Source organism: Lygodium microphyllum, chromosome 11, assembly GCF_053477565.2.
Source record: "Lygodium microphyllum isolate KBCC chromosome 11, Lygodium_microphyllum_v1.1.10, whole genome shotgun sequence".
NCBI classification, from domain to species: domain Eukaryota; kingdom Viridiplantae; phylum Streptophyta; class Polypodiopsida; order Schizaeales; family Lygodiaceae; genus Lygodium; species Lygodium microphyllum.
The window spans coordinates 92,960,734-92,978,215 of record NC_141145.1 but is presented as its reverse complement, the minus strand read 5'-3'; positions in this window follow the sequence as shown (position 1 = coordinate 92,978,215).

Sequence of the window (17,482 nt, the reverse complement as noted above, 5' to 3'; positions counted from 1 at the left end):
TTGCATGTACTAAAATTTCCATTGTAGCATATTGATGTTAATATGGCCCTCAACACGAGGTTTCATAATCAAATTACATTGATTGTTGGCCAAAAATTACATTTCATGCATGAACTTTAGTTTTGAGCCTCATAGGAGGGTTATAGATTCAAGGTAGCCATAGTTCATAGTTTGAACTTTAGTTTCTGAGCCTCAGACAATGGTCATGAATTCATAGCGGTTCCTAGAGAATGGTTATAAAGTTTTCCGAGGGTATGGTCACACTTCTCTTTAAGGCTGTAAAGCTTGTTGGTTGGTTAAAAGATCTCTTTGAGGGTAAAGATCTATTCTTAGGTAGGGTACCAATGAGCTTCACTAAGATGCTCGAATTAAAATTTGAGCTTGAAGTGTTATCTAAGGATTGACAATCTATAGCTTGTAAGAGTTGCATGCTATTTTTGAAGAAATAGATAGAACCAAATATAACCCTAGTAGGCTGATTGGTATTGCTCAAAATTTTGATGGAGACTTAGAGAATGGTGACACTATTTTGCAAAGAATGGTTGTGGACTTTGAGCAATATAGGGTTATGAAATTCGCTTTGAGGCTCCAGGGCTTGGTTTAAAAAAGACCTCTCTTTGGGGCTCAAACTCTAGTTCTAGCCAAGATAGCCATGGGCTTTACTCATGGCTCAAGCTTGATTTCGAGCCTAAAATTCTCATCTAAAGGATAAAGTTAACATTGAATGTGTATCATGTTGGGGGTAAAGGTGCCTCTGCCGTGCCACCCCGTGTATTAGTACACTGACAGTACCCGCCACTGCACACTGCAGGTGGCGGGCGCCCGTCACGTCACTTTATTCTTTATTCTTTTAGTGACAGTTTGAATAAAGGAAGGCCCGGTCACACATTGTGACTGTTGGAGTTCCCATTTCTTGTCTCTCTCTTTCTTGCTCTTGCTCTCCCGCCATAGCTCGCGTGCAAGCTTCGATCCTTCTCACCTTTCAACTGGTATCAGAGCTTGGCATTCTCTTGCTCGAGCTCGACTTGGTGCTTCCCGACCTTTGCATCGACTCACTTCACGCATTGGGTCTCCATCCCGGTAGCCATAGCCGACCTCTCGAGCTCCCTACTCTCCCCGGCTTCTCGAGCTCCATCCCGGCCTTCTTGAGCTTCATCAGGGCCTTGCCCTTGAGGTATTGCTTCAGCATTTGCAGGCATTTGAGTGTATTCTCAGTTTGAAACAGGGTAGGAACAAAGGGCAGCCACTCTTCTTGAGCTCCATAGCTCATATCTTCCCTCCCCTTTGCATTGGGCCTTCATGGCTTGGTATGTGCCTACCTTGGGCCATCATTGAGCCCCCCACACTCAACATTCAACCACGTTGATCAGCAGCCATTTTCAGCAACTCACGCTGATTTCAGTGCACCTATTCAGCCCTCCCCTCCTCACGTGTTGAAGCTGCAGCCACTTGATCTTCATCAAGCCCTTGCGTGTGGCCTATTGGGGCTTATTTTGGAGCCCCCCAACCATCATAACTCCACGTGATTGGCAACAACACTCCAGGCCTCAACACACTGAATATGGTGCCCATTTTCAGACTTTGACCTCCACGTTTTACAGCTGAATGCTTTGTTGCTCATGGAGCACTCATCATTGGCCTATTTGGAGGGCATTTGAGCCATTTTTTGGATGTCATTTTGATGCTTTGGCTTGACATTGAGGTTGGGAGCTGATCATTCTCAGTTTTGAAACTGTCATTCACTGCATAACAGTGCTGGAAATAGGGCAGCACCCCTGATACTGACATTTGTTGCTTATGCCTCATTCCATTGGAGCTATTTGATGCCCGTATGCGGTCTACTTCCTGCCCGGATGTATTGGGGATGTATGCATTTGGTTTGACCATGATTTTGGCTTGAATTCGGGGCTGAAATCTACTGTTTAGAATAGTAAATACATGCTGGAATAACAGTGGGCTGAAGGTACTTTACATGCTTTGGTTCGTGACATATGCTATTTGGTTCGTGTATGCCATAGCGACATTTGGAGCTTGGATTTGGATGTATTTGAGCATTCCCGGCTTACTTGATCACTGATCTTGGTTGCTATTTGGATGTCATTGAGTTGACTGAGAGCTTATTTGGGCTTATGTATTGCTTCATGGTTAATACGATCGGTGCTTCATGTATGTCATGCTCTCTTGGATGCGCTTGATGCATTGACAGGGTCACTTATCACTGGTGCTTTCTCTTGGGTTGTTTGAGCTTCTGAGCTTGCTTTGTACGCCTTTTGTGCCAGTGGGAGCATTTTACATGCTTGCTTGACCTTTGACAGTTGCATGCTATTGGAGCACTTACATGTATTTGGAGCAGTTTATGTCTTGAGCAGCTACATACGCATTGAGACTTTGGGATCATACTCCGATCTTTATGGATATGCATTGATGTACTCTTGGTTCACAGGATGCTTATGAGCTGAGTCTCATATTTGGATCTTTCTCTTTGAGCAGACACCTATTTGTGTCAGGTTTTGGCAGTTACAGGAACACTTTGCCTAGAGTGTCTGGGGGTGTGCCTTTCACTGGCAGATGTTATTTTGACATGCTTCGGCGTTGAGCTCATGTTCTTTTCACTGTCATTGGCCTTGCTTATGTCCGTTTCATGCCGGCTTTGGACCTAGCATTGTTTGCTTGACATTGGATCCTATTTTGGGACAGTTTACTCTCTAGACTGCATACCTGTAATTTATTATAGCAAGCAGTTATTGGTGGACTGAGGTGTACTTTTCATGCTGAAATATCATGATTCGGTGTACTGCACCTAGTACTAAGTGGGCAGCATCTTTTGGCACACTTTTCTCGCCATTTGGAGCTCATTTAAGTGGATTTTGGGCATTTTCTGCAGTAAAACAACTAGCAGTTTTACATTGTCTGTGCATTTCCAGCCTACATTATGGCGTCCTCTTCGACTGATAATGCCATATTTAACATCACAAAGTTGGATGGTACCAACTACTCTTATTGGAAGAGTCAAATTTGGCAGGTCTTGGTGCAAAAATCTCAGATTAAGCCACTTTGGTTGAGTGGGGAGCAGCCTGAAACTATGGACAATGACGACTGGCTTGAACTTGATGAGCTATGCAAGTCCACGATTGTATTGTCTCTCACTGAACAGGTATATTATAATGTATTTGAGGAAGCACAGAGTGCATGGGATCTATGGAATAAGATCAAGAATCTTTATGATAAGAAAAGTTCGGCGAGTCAAATGTACTGGTTGAAACAGCTTATGGATCTGCGCATGAAGGATAATGCGACTATGTCTGCTCACTTGAGCCAGTTCCATGCTATACTAAAGAACCTGACTTCGTAGGATATCACCTTTGGAGAGGAAGTAACTCCTCTTTTCTTGCTTGGGACTCTGAATGAGTCATGGGATGTTTTCCGTACTGCTCTTTGTGCCTCTAGTGCTACTCTAAAATTGGCAGATGTTGAGAGTGCTCTTCTTCAGGAAGAGGTGAATCACAAAAACTTGGATGCCTCTCATGGTAGTCATGCTTTGATAGTTAGAGGCAGGAATGACAGGTATGACTATGGTAATGGCCGAGGCCGTGACTCGCAGAAGGGTCGGTCTAAATCTCGTGGCAAGTCGCGTAGTAAGTCGCGTGGGCGCAATGCAAATGTCACTTGTCATCATTGTGGGAAAAAGGGCCATATTAGACCACAGTGTCATGAGTTGCGCAATGAGAAGCGCAAGGATAAGGGGAAAGATAAAGTGCAGGAGAAGTCCTCTGATCGCAGCATAGTACCTGCGAAGTCCAGCGTCAAGATTGAGGAAATTAATGTCACGTAGACTGAGGAGTCCGATGGTGGTGATGAGTTTATACTTGTAGCTAGTTCTTCTGATGCTTCACACTTGACTGAGACATCTAGTATGTATGCACATTGCTGGTTATTGGATTCAGGAGCATCCTTCCATGTGACGCCTTACCGTGAGTGGTTCCACTCTTACCGCACTATATCTGGTTCAGTCAGACTTGGAGACGACAGGTCTCTTGACATTGTGGACATGGTGATATTCAGTTGCAGTTTTCCACTGGCAGTTCATTTTTGCTTAGGGATGTACGTCATGTACCTGCACTTACGCGCAGTCTTATGTCTGCAGGACAGCTGGATGATGCATGATTTCATGTATGTTTTGGGGATTCTGCCTGGAAGATTACTCGTGGCAGACTTGTGCTTGCTAGAGGCACCAAGGCTGGCAGCCTCTATCCTCTTGTTGTATCTGGGTCCCCAGTTGACCATGTTTTGGCAGTGGGTTCTATCCCACATGTATCACTTTGGCATGCTCATTTAGGGCACATGTCTTTGAAGGGAATAAAAATGTTATCTGGTTTGCAGTATCTTCCTCCTTTGGACTATGCACGTTTTGACTCGTGTGATCATTGTCTTTATGGTAAGCAGAATAGGTCTACGCATAACAAATCGGGTAGGCCACGCATGATGAGCCCTTGGCATTGGTGCATTCCGATGTTTGTGGGCCTATGCCTTGCATGTCTATGGGTGGCGTGAAGTACTTCGTTACCTTCATTGATGATTTTTCTAGGAAAGTGTGGGCTTATCCCATAAAGCAGAAGTCCGATGTCTTGGCAGTTTTTCAGAGATGGCTTGCTCTTGTTGAGAACCAGACTGGGTATAGGCTGAAATGCCTTAGGACAGATAATGGGGGAGAATATGTCTCGCATGCTTTTGAGCAGTTTTGTGATGACAAGGGTATTAATCGTCAGTTGACCGCCCCTTACACCCCACCCCAGAATGGTTTGGCTGAGCGCATGAACAGGACTATTCAGGAGCGTGTGCGCTCTACGCTTAGCCATGCAGGCCTACCCCGGAGTTTTTGGGCTAAGGCAATTAGTACGGCAGTGCATGTCATAAACCGATCGCCTTCCATTGGATTGGATTTCCAGGTTGCAGAGGAAGTTTGGGCTGGTAAGCCACCCTCTTATGCGCATCTCCGTGTCTTTGGATGTGAGGCATTCTGCCATGTGCCCAAGGACAAGAGGAGTAAATTGGATCCAAAGAGCATTAAATGCATATTCCTTGGCTATGGTGAGTCAGGAGAGATGGGCTATCGCCTATGGGATCCGCAGGCGCGGAAAATAGTACGCAACCATGATGTCGTCTTCCATGAAGACAAGATGCACAGGAAGCCTGAGAAGGTGGTTGAGATCCGCAGAGTGATCTTTCAGGAGGAGCCTAGAGCTCCAACACAGCCAGTAGTACAGCCTGCAGCAGTTCCTCCACAGGGCCAGGGTGTTGGACAGGCAGTTAGACAGGCAGCAGAGCCTGCGGTGAGACGGTCTGCTAGAGACAGACGTCCACCTAATAGATTTCAGCCCTCTATGCATTATGTTTTGGTTACAGATGCAGGAGAGCCTTTCACTTATGATGAGGCTATGCGCAGGGGTGATAGTCACTCCTGGGAGAGGGCTATGCAGTCTGAGATAGACTCCCTGCATAAGAATGAGACTTGGGATTTGGTTTCCTTGCCTAAGGGCAAGAAGGCTTTACACGAAGAAAGCCCGTGATGGCAGTTTGCTTATCTTGGTACTCTATGTTGATGATATGCTGATAGCAAGGAAAGCTCATGATGAGCTAGATGCTCTTAAATCTCAGCCGAAGAAGAGCTTTGAGATGAAGGATTTGGGACAGGCCTCACATATACTTGGGATGCGCATTAAGCGCGATAGGCATCAGGGGCTTTTGTATCTCTCACAGCGGGAGTACATTCATAAAGTCCTTGAGCGCTTCCGCATGCAGGACGTAAAGCCTATTGGCTGTCCATTACCTTCTTATGTGAAGGTATCACAGGTCGATTGTCCGCAGACAGATGAGCAGAGGGCCGAGATGGCCAAGATCCCTTATGCTTCAGCCGTGGGCAGTTTGATGTATGCCATGATAGCCACTCGTCCAGATATTGCGCATGCAGTTGGTGTTATCGCACGCTATATGGCTACACCTGGCAGCAGACATTGGGATGCCGTGAAGGGTATCATGAGGTACCTGAAGGGCACAGGAGATATGTGTATTTGCTATGGCATCCAGGATACAGGGGTCGTGGGGTACACTGACTTTGATTATGCAGGACATGCAGATAGTAGGAAGTCCACTTCTGGCTATGTATTCACCTATGCTGGAGGGGCTGTCTCTTGGATGTCCAGGGTTCAGAAGTGTACGGCTTTGTCTACCACTGAGGCCGAGTATGTTGCAGCCACTGAGGCTTGCAAGGAGGCCATATGGTTAGGCCGTCTAGTTGCTGACCTTGGGATTGATGCTACACCTACACTGCATTCGGATTCTATGAGTGCCATTCAGTTGGCTAAGAATCCGGTCTTCCATGCGAAGACGAAACACATTGAGGTGAGGTATCACTTCATACGTGCTGTCGTGGAGGACAGGTCTGTTGACCTTGTCAAGATCTCCACTGACGAGAATCCTGTAGATCTGCTCACGAAGAGCCTCACTACTGAGCGCTTTGCCTTCCTCAGGAGGTTGATGGGCGTTGGATGAGATGTTGCCTTTCCTCATCCCTTGTACCTATGTACATTTGTACTGTCTTTTCTTTTTTTTTCTTTTCTCTCTCACTAGGGCAGATTCGCCTTTAAGTGGGAGGTTGTTGGGGGTAAAGGCGCCTCCGCCGTGCCGCCCCGTGTATTACTACACTGACAGTACCCGCCACTACACACTGCAGGTGGCGGGCGCCCGTCACGTCACTTTATTCTTTATTCTTTTAGTGACAGTTTGAATAAAGGAAGGCCTGGTCACACATTGTGACTGTTGGAGTTCCCATTTCTTGTCTCTCTCTTTCTTGCTCTTGCTCTCCCGCCATAGCTCGCGTGCAAGCTTCGATCCTTCTCACCTTTCATATCATTGTACGTGGCTATGGCAAAATTTTGAATTATGCATGGAGATAGTGTTCCAAAATGTATTTAAGGTGGCATCAAAATTATTATGTCTCTCATTATACTTAATTAATTAATTATGGTAAAAAATCAAGCAATGATATTAGATCATGGAGAATTTTTATGATGCGTCAAGGACCCATGAGATCATGATGTCAAGTCATAGAGGCACATGGGAATTAAGGATGTGTCAAGGTCCCATTAGCTGCCACTTGCATTCTCTCCCTTCAATTTTTCCTTCGTATGGGAGATTCAATACTATTATTAATCATGTATGAGTTATAAATGCCATTTTCTTTTCCCTTTTCCATTTTCTTTTCCTTTCATTCTCTCAACGAATGGCAGTAGTGTTTATCAAAGTTGGTTCAACATCACCTTCACCTCTTGCAACCTTGTCTACATCCGCCCATCTCTCTCTCTCTCCCCCCTTCTTCGAATCTGAATCGAATCTTTGCTCCTCTGACCTTGTCTGCCTACGTTCATCAATATCCTTTCTCGAACCTTGTCATTAACATGTGTGTCCATATCTCTCCTTCCTCCAACCTACATCCGTCTCTCTCCTCCAATGTTGTCACTAATCTATGTGTCCATCTTTCTCCTTCCTAATCTATTACTAATCCTTTCTAATATATCACTATTCTACCATAACTCTATCACTAATCTGTCACTAATCAACCCTAATCACTTTTCCCTCCTCTCTCATCTCTCCCTAATCTTTGTTACTTCTCTTTATCCTTCTTTCTAAGTTTATAATGACATGTTGCTATTGATCATTAGCATGCTACAGTACAACAGGTAAGTCACCAATCTCTAATCTAATATTTCATTTAGTATTAATAAAAACGAGTTTTACTAACTAGGTAACATAACAAATAAGTGCTCAAAAGCAACAAGCTAGAAAAACTTAGTTAGTTAGACAAAGTGTGTGCCATTTTTTATTGATGATGATTGCTCACTTCCAATGTTTTATCTCCTCAACTCCTCTAGCCTTTATGGTAACATAGAATTGGGAATATATTGTGAAGCTTCCACATTACATGCCTAGCTCAAAATCACGTGTTATCCTCTACTAAGCTAACATAAATTAGAAAGTGAGGCTAGAACATATGTATGAGCCTCAACAACAAATTGTCTCTATTAAGGGATTAAACTAGCCCAAACATAAAACCTAACTTTAAATCTACCAATCCAACTAGTTTATAATTGCAAGTTAGGCTAAAACTTTAAGTTCAAGCCTCACTCCATGTGCTAACAGAACCCTACTAAGTGAGCCACTTAAGCTAAAGCATCACCTTCAATTGTCAGTGTAAAACCAGCATCAAGTGATGCTTGTCCAACCTCAACTTTATGTGTAAGTGTAGAATCAAAAAGTGAGGCTTGCGAGGCTTACCTCCATATGCTAGCATAGTAGTATCAAGTGAGGAATTTGAGCCTCACATTTATGGTCAAGGGTAGAGCCAAAAAGTGAGCCTTGACATAGCATTCCCTTCTGTGCTACTATAGCTCTAGCTACTAAGGCATGAACTTGACTTTGGGTCTTACCTCCCTCTGCTAGTCTAGAGGAAGAAAGTGAAGCTCAAGCTTCAGTTTAAGCCTATGTAATACCTCCCCTGTGGGCGGTAAGACCCCCCCTTCTTGTCAAATTAAACAAAAAAACATTTATGCCCCTTGTCCACACCGCCAGCTGGCAGAGGGGGAGTTGCAATGGAAAGACGGCTGCAACGGTGTATCAAGGTGACAAGGGGGAGATGATGTGGCGATGGTGGAGTTTCATTTCACTAGCTCGTGCAAGAAGGTTAGGGATAGCCACTATAGTTGCACCTACTTTTCTTGTCGAACTAGCAAATGGGCAAGAAATCACTTGCACTAGACAAATTGCTAAGGTGGAATTTCTACTCAGAAACGAGGCCACATATGTTAAGTTTAGGGTAATGAATTTAGGAGTCCATGAGTGCCTATTCAGGATGGATTGGCTAATCCCCAATGATGCTCACATCCATTGTGGAAAGGGTCAAGTCTCCTTTTGGAATCCTAAGGGTGAGCAGGTTACAACACATGGTGAAGTAGGTAAACCAAATATCTAACTAGCTAAGGCAACGCAAATAGCTTAAGGAATAAGGAAAGGATTACCCATCCATATGATCAAGCTAAACAAGCCAGAACAGGTAGGGGACTCCAAGGAAGAACCATCATGGTTAAAAGAGTACACAGATGTGTCTTCAAAAGAATTGATAGAATTACCACCACCTAGGGAAGTGGATCATGAGTTAAGCTAATACCAGGTGCTGCACTAGTTGCAAAATACAAGATGTCTATTTGTGAAGCTATTGAGTTAAAAGAACAACTCAAACAGCTATTGGACCAAGGGTACATATGCCCCAACAATTCTCCTTGGGCGGCTCCAGTCTTGTTCCAAAAGAAGAAGGATGGTACACTTCGCCTTTGCATCGATTATAGAGGCATGAACAAAGCAAGCATCAATAATAAATATCCTATCCCAAGGATAAACGAGTTACTTGATTGATTGCAGGGAGCAAAAATATTCTCCAAGATTGATTTGAGTTCAGGATACTACCAGATCCGTGTCAAGGAAGAGGATATTCCTAAGATGGCATTCAACACTAGATATGGTCATTTTGAATTCACAGTAATGTCTTTTGGATTGACTAATTCCCCAACCACAGGTTAATGCAAGACATTTTTCAACCATATCTTGATGATTTTGTGCTTGTCTTATTTGATGATACCTTGGTTTATTCCAAGGAAGAGGAGGATCATGAGCCCCAAGTTCTCATTGTCCTCCATGAGGACTCATAAGCTCTATGCCAAGAAGAAAAAGTGTGCCTTCCTCAAGAGGCAGATTGAATATCTTGGATTTATTATGTCAAATGAAGGAATCTCTGTAGATCCTACAAAGGTTAAGGATGTCCAAGAGTGGCCTCCACTAACTACTATTAAAGAAGTGTGCAGCTTTTTTGGATTAACAGGTTGGTACATGATCTTTATTAAGGACTATGCCTTAATCATAGCACCCCTCACAAATTTGCTAAAAAAGCAGGTTGCCATAGTGTGGACATCCACTGAACAATTGAGTTTCGATCAAATCAAGCATAGCCTAGTGACAACACCAATTCTGAAACTCCCTAACTTAAGCAAGGAATTTGAAGTTGTCACAGATGCTAGCTCACTTGTACTAGGCTATGTACTAATGCAAGAAGATCATCCTATAGCCTATTCCTTGAGGAAGCTAAAAACCCATGAAAGGAATTATACTACCCATGTCCTGGAGCTACTAGCAATTATTCATGCTCTCAAACTTTAACAACACTATTTTCTTGGTAAGTTCTCTTTGGTCATGGACCATAAGAGCCTTAAATGGATCTTCACCCAGACAAACCTCAATATGAGGCAACATCATTGGATTGAAGTTCTACACGAATATGACTTTGAGATCAGGTATCGGCTTGGCAAAGAGAATGTAGTCGTTGATGCCTTAAGTCGCAAAGCATTCCTCAACTCTCTTATTATGGAGGAACCCTCAATGGAGGAATCATTAGCAACTATGGTGTCAATGCCTAGTAACCCTATCCTTGAACTAGCTAAGGAGGAAGCTAGCCATGACCCAGAATATCTGAAGATGATAAAGGAGATTTTGGAAAAGGATTAGAACCCCAAATTTAAGGGCAAGTATCAATAATTTTCTATCAATGGGAGACTTTCCTATTTTAGGAAAAGATTATGCATACCCTCAAGCAAGAAACTCAACAAACAGAGAATACTTTGGGAAGCACATGACTCCCCCTTTTCAAGCCATCCCGAATATGTCAAGACCCTCAACACAGATAGAAAGAGCTACCATTGGGAAAGGCTTAAGGGAGACATACTCAAATATGTCACTGAATGTTTGTCTTTCCACTGCATTAAGGCGGAACATGTCAAGATGCCTAGGAAGTTGCAACCTCTTGACATTCCCCAAATGAAGTGGGAATTTATCAGCATGGACTTTGTTGTTGGGTTACCTTCAATTCAAGGAGGATACAATTCAATTATGGTTATAGAAGACATGCTCACCAAGGTTACACACCTCATTCCAATCAAGAAAAACTATAAAGCTTCAGATATTGCCAGATTATTCATCAAGGAGATATTTAGACTCCATGGGTTGCCTAGAAGGATCATTAGTGATCGTGACTCCCTCTTCACATCTCACTTCTGGAGAGGGATATTTGAGGCCATTGGGACTCAACTCTATTTTAGTACAGTCTATCACCCTCAAACTGATGGAAAAATGGAGCGGGCCAACCAAGTCATTGAAGATATTCTTAGAGCATATTGCTATCGCGAATCCAGGAAGTGGATCCAATATCTACCATTGGTAGAGTTCTCCCATAATGCTTCCTACCAACAAAGCATTCAAATGATACCTTTTCAAGCATTGTATCGGCATGATTGTCGTGCTCCATTGAACTTATCATATCCTACCTTAAGGGTGGAAGCTTCCAAGAAATTTCTTGAGGAAATGGATGAGCATGTCAAGGCCATTAGACAAGACATTAGAGCCGCCAAGGATAGGTAGAAAGCCTATGCAGATCTAAATAGGAAAGAGAGACTCTTCAAAGAGGGAGATATGGTTTTTATTCATGTACGACCCAAGAAGAGTTCCTTATCATTGGGAGAATTTAAGAAACTGAGTCCAAGGTATTATGGGCCCTACACGATCCTTAAGTGCCTAGGGCCTAGTGCCTACAAACTCCAACTCCCTAAGAATGTAAAGGTTCACAATGTATTTCATGTTAGTCTACTAAAGAAATATGTATCCAATCCTAGTCATCTACTTAATGATCAACAAGTTGTAATGCCAAGCCAAGGAGTCCTTGAGCTTTGTCTAGATAGAATCTTAGACATTCGAGAAAAGAGATTGAGGAGTAGAACCCTTAGAGAGTACCTCATCCAGTGGAAGGACTATCCAAAAGAAGATGCCACATGGACTAACAAGAGTACTCTCAACCAACAATACCCCCAATTCCTTTGGAGATGAGGACATCTCGATTCCTTAAGGGGGAAAGGATCTAATACCACCCCGTGGGCCGTGAGACCCCCCCTTCTTATCAAATTAAATGAAATTTCTTTATGCCCCCTATCCATGCTGCCAGTTGGTGGATGAAAGGGGAGTTGCAGTGAAAAGACGGCCGTGATGGCATATCAAGGTGACAAGGGGGAGATGACATGGCAGTGGTGGAAGTATCAAGGATCATGAGTGTGTCTATGAAGATGACGATGATGATGATTTTCATGGAGGGGAGGGGCACACGTGTGGCACCTCTACCCCCCCCTCATTATGCCTTCCTTCCCCTTAATAAGCCATAGGGCGACAAGTAATCTAGGGGTCCTGTTAAGCTAAGGACCCCTTATCACAGTGTTCCCCCCCCCAATTATTACCCATCTTCCCCCTATAAAATCTCCCTCCATTAAGCAAAGAATGCACGTTAATTTCTTCCTCCCCCTATTGCTGATTTGCAAAAGGGTGTGTGTGTGTGTGTGAGAGAGAGAGAGAGAGAGAGAGAGAGAGAGAGAGAGGGCATCTTAGAGGAAGAGAGGAAGAGAGAGAGAAGATCCTAAAGGGAAATTCCTCTCTTGGAAGGAGTTTTGAGTACCCTCTCTCCCCATCGCGATTCTCGTGATTTCTCTATCAACTACCTCTCTATGTGAAAAATGTTGTGGAAGTCAAGGCAAAGTGTAGGAAAATTCGGCACAAAGGAGTGATCCAAGAGAAGAGAAGGCCTACATTCTAAGCTCCGAAATGGCCCCGAAGCGCAAACTCTCCCAAGTAACCAGAAAGGTTACAACCATGGAAGGAGGATCGTCGGGCAAAGATGTCATTGCTAACACGAATGGTTTGTCAGGTATAAATGCTAATTCAACACTCCAAAACCAGGTACTGTTATAGTGTTTAGCCCTATGAATGGATCAATAAAGCATAATCATCGTAGAAAGAAATCATACTTTTGCATCATGTAATTTGCATAGTTGGAAAGGTAGTTGCAAAGGCTTGAATCAAGTTCATGATGATCATGATTTTCCACGAATAGATTAAGCATCTATGGGTTGTTGCAATACTAAGCTAATTATTAGGCATGAATTTCTACGAATGCATCTTAGGTTACCAATATATATATAGATATGCAAGACCATGTAAGATGATGTCATCCTATAAACCATTAGAGAGATGTGGCTTGCATTTACATTAGGCATGAATTCAAATACCTCGCACAAAGAAAGATATAAGTCACAATTTATAATTTACATAAGTTCATTGAAATGAATTTCCAAGAATAGAAGTTCCGCATTGCATCATAAACTCAGAAAAGACTTGCATCTAGATTTGTGTGGCATCGTGAACAGTTTCAATTGCACTACATGATAGAGATTCACCTTAAAAGGTAGATTTAATATGCGTATGCAAATTGTTAAGCTTAATTGCAAGAGGCAGTTTGATAAGTGAAACCCTAGATGATAAGCAAGGCTAGGGTTTAATTGTAAATAAGTCAAATTATTGTTACAATCATAGGTTGACTAAGAGTCAAGTAAACATGCTCATTGGTCTCCATCCTAGCAACTAGATGTGATAAGTCCAATAACACTCTTAAAGGTATCATTTTAATCCATGATACAACTCCCACAACAGTGCTACATTAGCATTTTATGTCTAGACCGCTTTGGCATTGACATTGGTTCCTCGGTTGGTCGCGAATGCTAGGGAAATGTATGCCTATGATGTGAGATACTTTTGGGGCTGAATTTGCTCAGTCATTGATAGTTTTACATATTCCACAGGTAGCCCAAAATAGAGCAGCTCCTTGTCATTACATTTTATGCTTGTGCTACATGATCATTTGATGCCCGATTATGCCCGGTTGGTGCCTGTATATATGGGCAAGTATGCCTATGGTTTGCCTATGGTTTTGAGCTTGGATTGAGCCACTCTTTTCTTAGTTGGGACATTTATTTGCTGCTAGAATATTCAAGGATGAAGCTCTTCTTTTTTTTTTGGATATGCCTATTGGATTGAGGCTATGTCTTGGATGTGTACATTGATGTAGTGACTCTCGGGGATCAACATAGAGCTTGGATATGCTTGATGGTACAAATTATGCCTATTGGAACAGTCAAGTTTGGTAGGTATTAGTTCTAAAATCATAGATAAAACCACTAAGGTTGCATGGAGAGCAACCTGAAACTATGATTGATGACAAATGGATGGAGCTTGATGAGTTATGCAAGTCCACCCTCATCTTGTCTCTCACTGAACAAGTGCATAACAATGTGGTTGAGGAAGTACAGAGTGCTTGGCAACTTTGGAATAAGATCAAGAAACTCTATGATAAGAAAATTCTAGCAAGTCAGATGTATTGGTTGAAGCAACTTATGGACTTGCGCATGAAGGAAAATATATGATGTCTGCTTATTTGAGCCAATTCCATGCTATTATCAAGAACTTGACTTCATAGGGCATTACCTTCAATGATGAGGTTACTTCATTTTTTTTGCTTGGGACTCTGAGTCATGGGATGTATTCTGCACTGCCTTATGTGCTCTTGCTACTATTTTGAACTTTCTTGATGTAGAGAGTGCTCTTCTGCAGGAAGAGATCAACCGTAAGAACTTGGATGCCTCTTATGTGTTGCATGCTTTGACTATTAGAGGCAGAGATGGTAATGGAAAGAATGACTTCAGGAATGGTCATGGTAGAGACTTGCAAAAGTCTAGGTCTAAGTCACGTGGTAAGTCACGCAGCAAGTCTCATGGGAGAAATGCTAATGTGGCATGTCATCATTGTGGCAAGAAGGGACATATATACCCATAATGTCATGAGTTGCACAATGAGAAGCACAAAGAGAAGGTCTAAGTCGCATGGTAAGTCACGCAGCAAGTCTCATGGGAGAAATGCTAATGTGGCATGTCATCATTGTGGCAAGAAGGGACATATATACCCACAATGTCATGAGTTGCGCAATGAGAAGCACAAAGAGAAGGGGAAAGACAAAGTACGGGAAAAGTCCTTTGATCGTAGCATTGTGCCTGCGAAATCCAGTGTGAAAATTGAGAAAATAAATGTCATGCAGACTGAGAACTCCAATGGGGAGTACATACTTGCAGCTAGTTCTTGTGATGCTACGCCATTGATCGAGATTCACTCTATGTATGCACAGTGATGGCTTTTGGGTTCTGGTGCTTCATTTCATGTTACACCATGCAGTGAGTGGTTTTACTCCTACCACACTGTCTTTAGTTCAGCTTGCTTGGGTGATGATAGGTCACTTGCGATTGTTGGCATTGGGGATGTACGGCTACAGTTCTCTATACTGGCAGTACTTTTTTGTTACAGGATGTACGTCATGTACATGCACTTACACGTAGTCTTATGTCTGTAGGGCAGCTTGATGATGCTGGGATTCATGTTTCATTTGGAAATTCTACTTGGAAAATCACGCATGGTAGACTTGTGCTTGCTAGAGGTGCCAAGGATGGCAGCCTCGATCCTCTTGTAGTTGATGGGTCCTTTGTTGACCATGTTTTGTCAATGGGTTCCATCCCACATGTATCTCTTTGGCATGCCCGTTTGAGCCATGTGTCCTTGAAGGGAATGAAAATGCTTTTTGGTTTTTGCAGTACTTACTACCCCTTGACTATGCATGTTTCGATTCATGTGAGCATTGTCTTTATCGAAGACAGACTAGGAATACACATAAGAAGTCTGGTAGGACACACATGAGTGAGCCCTTGGCATTGGTACATTCGAATGTCTATGGGCCGATGCCTTGTCAATCTATGGGTGGTGCAAAGTATTTTGTGACATTTATTGACAATTTTTTGCGTAAATTTTGGGCTTATCCCATTAAGCTTAATTCAAATGTCTTGGCTATGTTTCAGATATGGCTTGCATTGGTTGAGAACCAGAGTGGTTATAGATGCATGAGAGCCTCTTACCTATGATGAGGCTATGCGTAGGGGTGACAGTCACTCCTGGGAGAGGGCTATGCAGTCTGAGATAGACTCCCTGCATAAGAATATGACTTGGGATTTGGTTGCATTGCCAAAGGGCAAGAAGGCTTTGTTGTGCAAATGGGTGTACAAGCTAAAAAGTACCCTTGGAAACCCCAAGCCGACTTATAAGGCAAGACTTGTCACTAAGGGTTTTAAACGGCAGTATGGAGTTGACTTTGATGAAGTCTTTTCTCATGTGGTCATGATGACCACCCTACACTTGGTTTTGGCCTTAGTCATGCATCTTGACTTAGATATGTATCAGATGGATGCCAAGACTGTATTCTTGCATGGGGATTTTCATGATGAGATTTACATGGAGTAGCCTAAGGGCTTTGTAGAGCCTGCCAGGGAGCACCTAGTGTGCAAGTTGAAGTAAAGTCTTTATGGCTTGAAGCAGGCACCTAGAGAGTGGTATCATAAATTTGATGCCTTTATGTAGTCACAGGGCTATAGCAGGAGTGCTATGGATCCGTGTCTTTACATGAAGAAAGCCCATGATGGCTCATTGCTTTTTTTGGTACTTTATATGGATGATATGCTGATAGCAAGGAAATCTCATGATGAGATGGATGCTCTTAAATCTCAGTTGAAGAAGAGATTTGAGATGAAGGATTTGGGACAGGCCTCTCACAGAGGAAGTACATTCATAAAGTCCTTGAGCGTTTCCACATGCAATATGTGAAACCTATTGGCTATCCATTACCTTCTTATGTGAAGGTCTCACAGGTCGATTGTCCATAGATAGATGAGAAAAGGGGCCGAGATGGCCAAGATCCCTTATGCATCAACCGTGGTGGGCAGTTTGATGTATGCCATGATAGCCACTCATCTAGATATTGCCTTTGCATTTGGTGTTGTGGCGCACTATATGGCTACACCTAGCAAGAAAAATTTGGATGCCATGAAGGGTATCATGAGATACCTGAAGGGCACAATAGATATGTGTATTTGCTATGGTAGCTAGGATACAGGAGTTGTGGGATACACAAACCCCGATTATGCAAGACATGCAGATAGTAGGAAATCCACTTTTGGCTATGTATTCACCTATGCTAGAGGTGTTGTCTCTTGGATGTCCAAGGTTTAGAAGTGTACGGCTCTCTCTACCACCAAGGCCAAGTATATTGCAGCCACTAAGGCTTGCAAGGAGGCCATATGGTTGGGCTGTTTGGTTCATGACCTTGGCATTGATACTATACCTACATTGCATTTGGATTCTATGAGTGCTATTAAGCTAGCCAAGAATCTAATCTTCCATGCGAAGACAAAACACATTGAGGTGAGATATCACTTTATACATGGGGTCATGGAGGACACATCTGTTGACCTTGTCAAGATCTCCACTGACAAAAATCCCGCACATCTGCTCACGAAAAGCCTCACTACTCAATACTTTGCCTTCCTTAGGAGATTGATGGGCATTGGAAGAGATGATGTTTTTCCTCATCCTATTGTACATGTGTACATTGTATTGTCTTTTTTTTTCTTTTCTC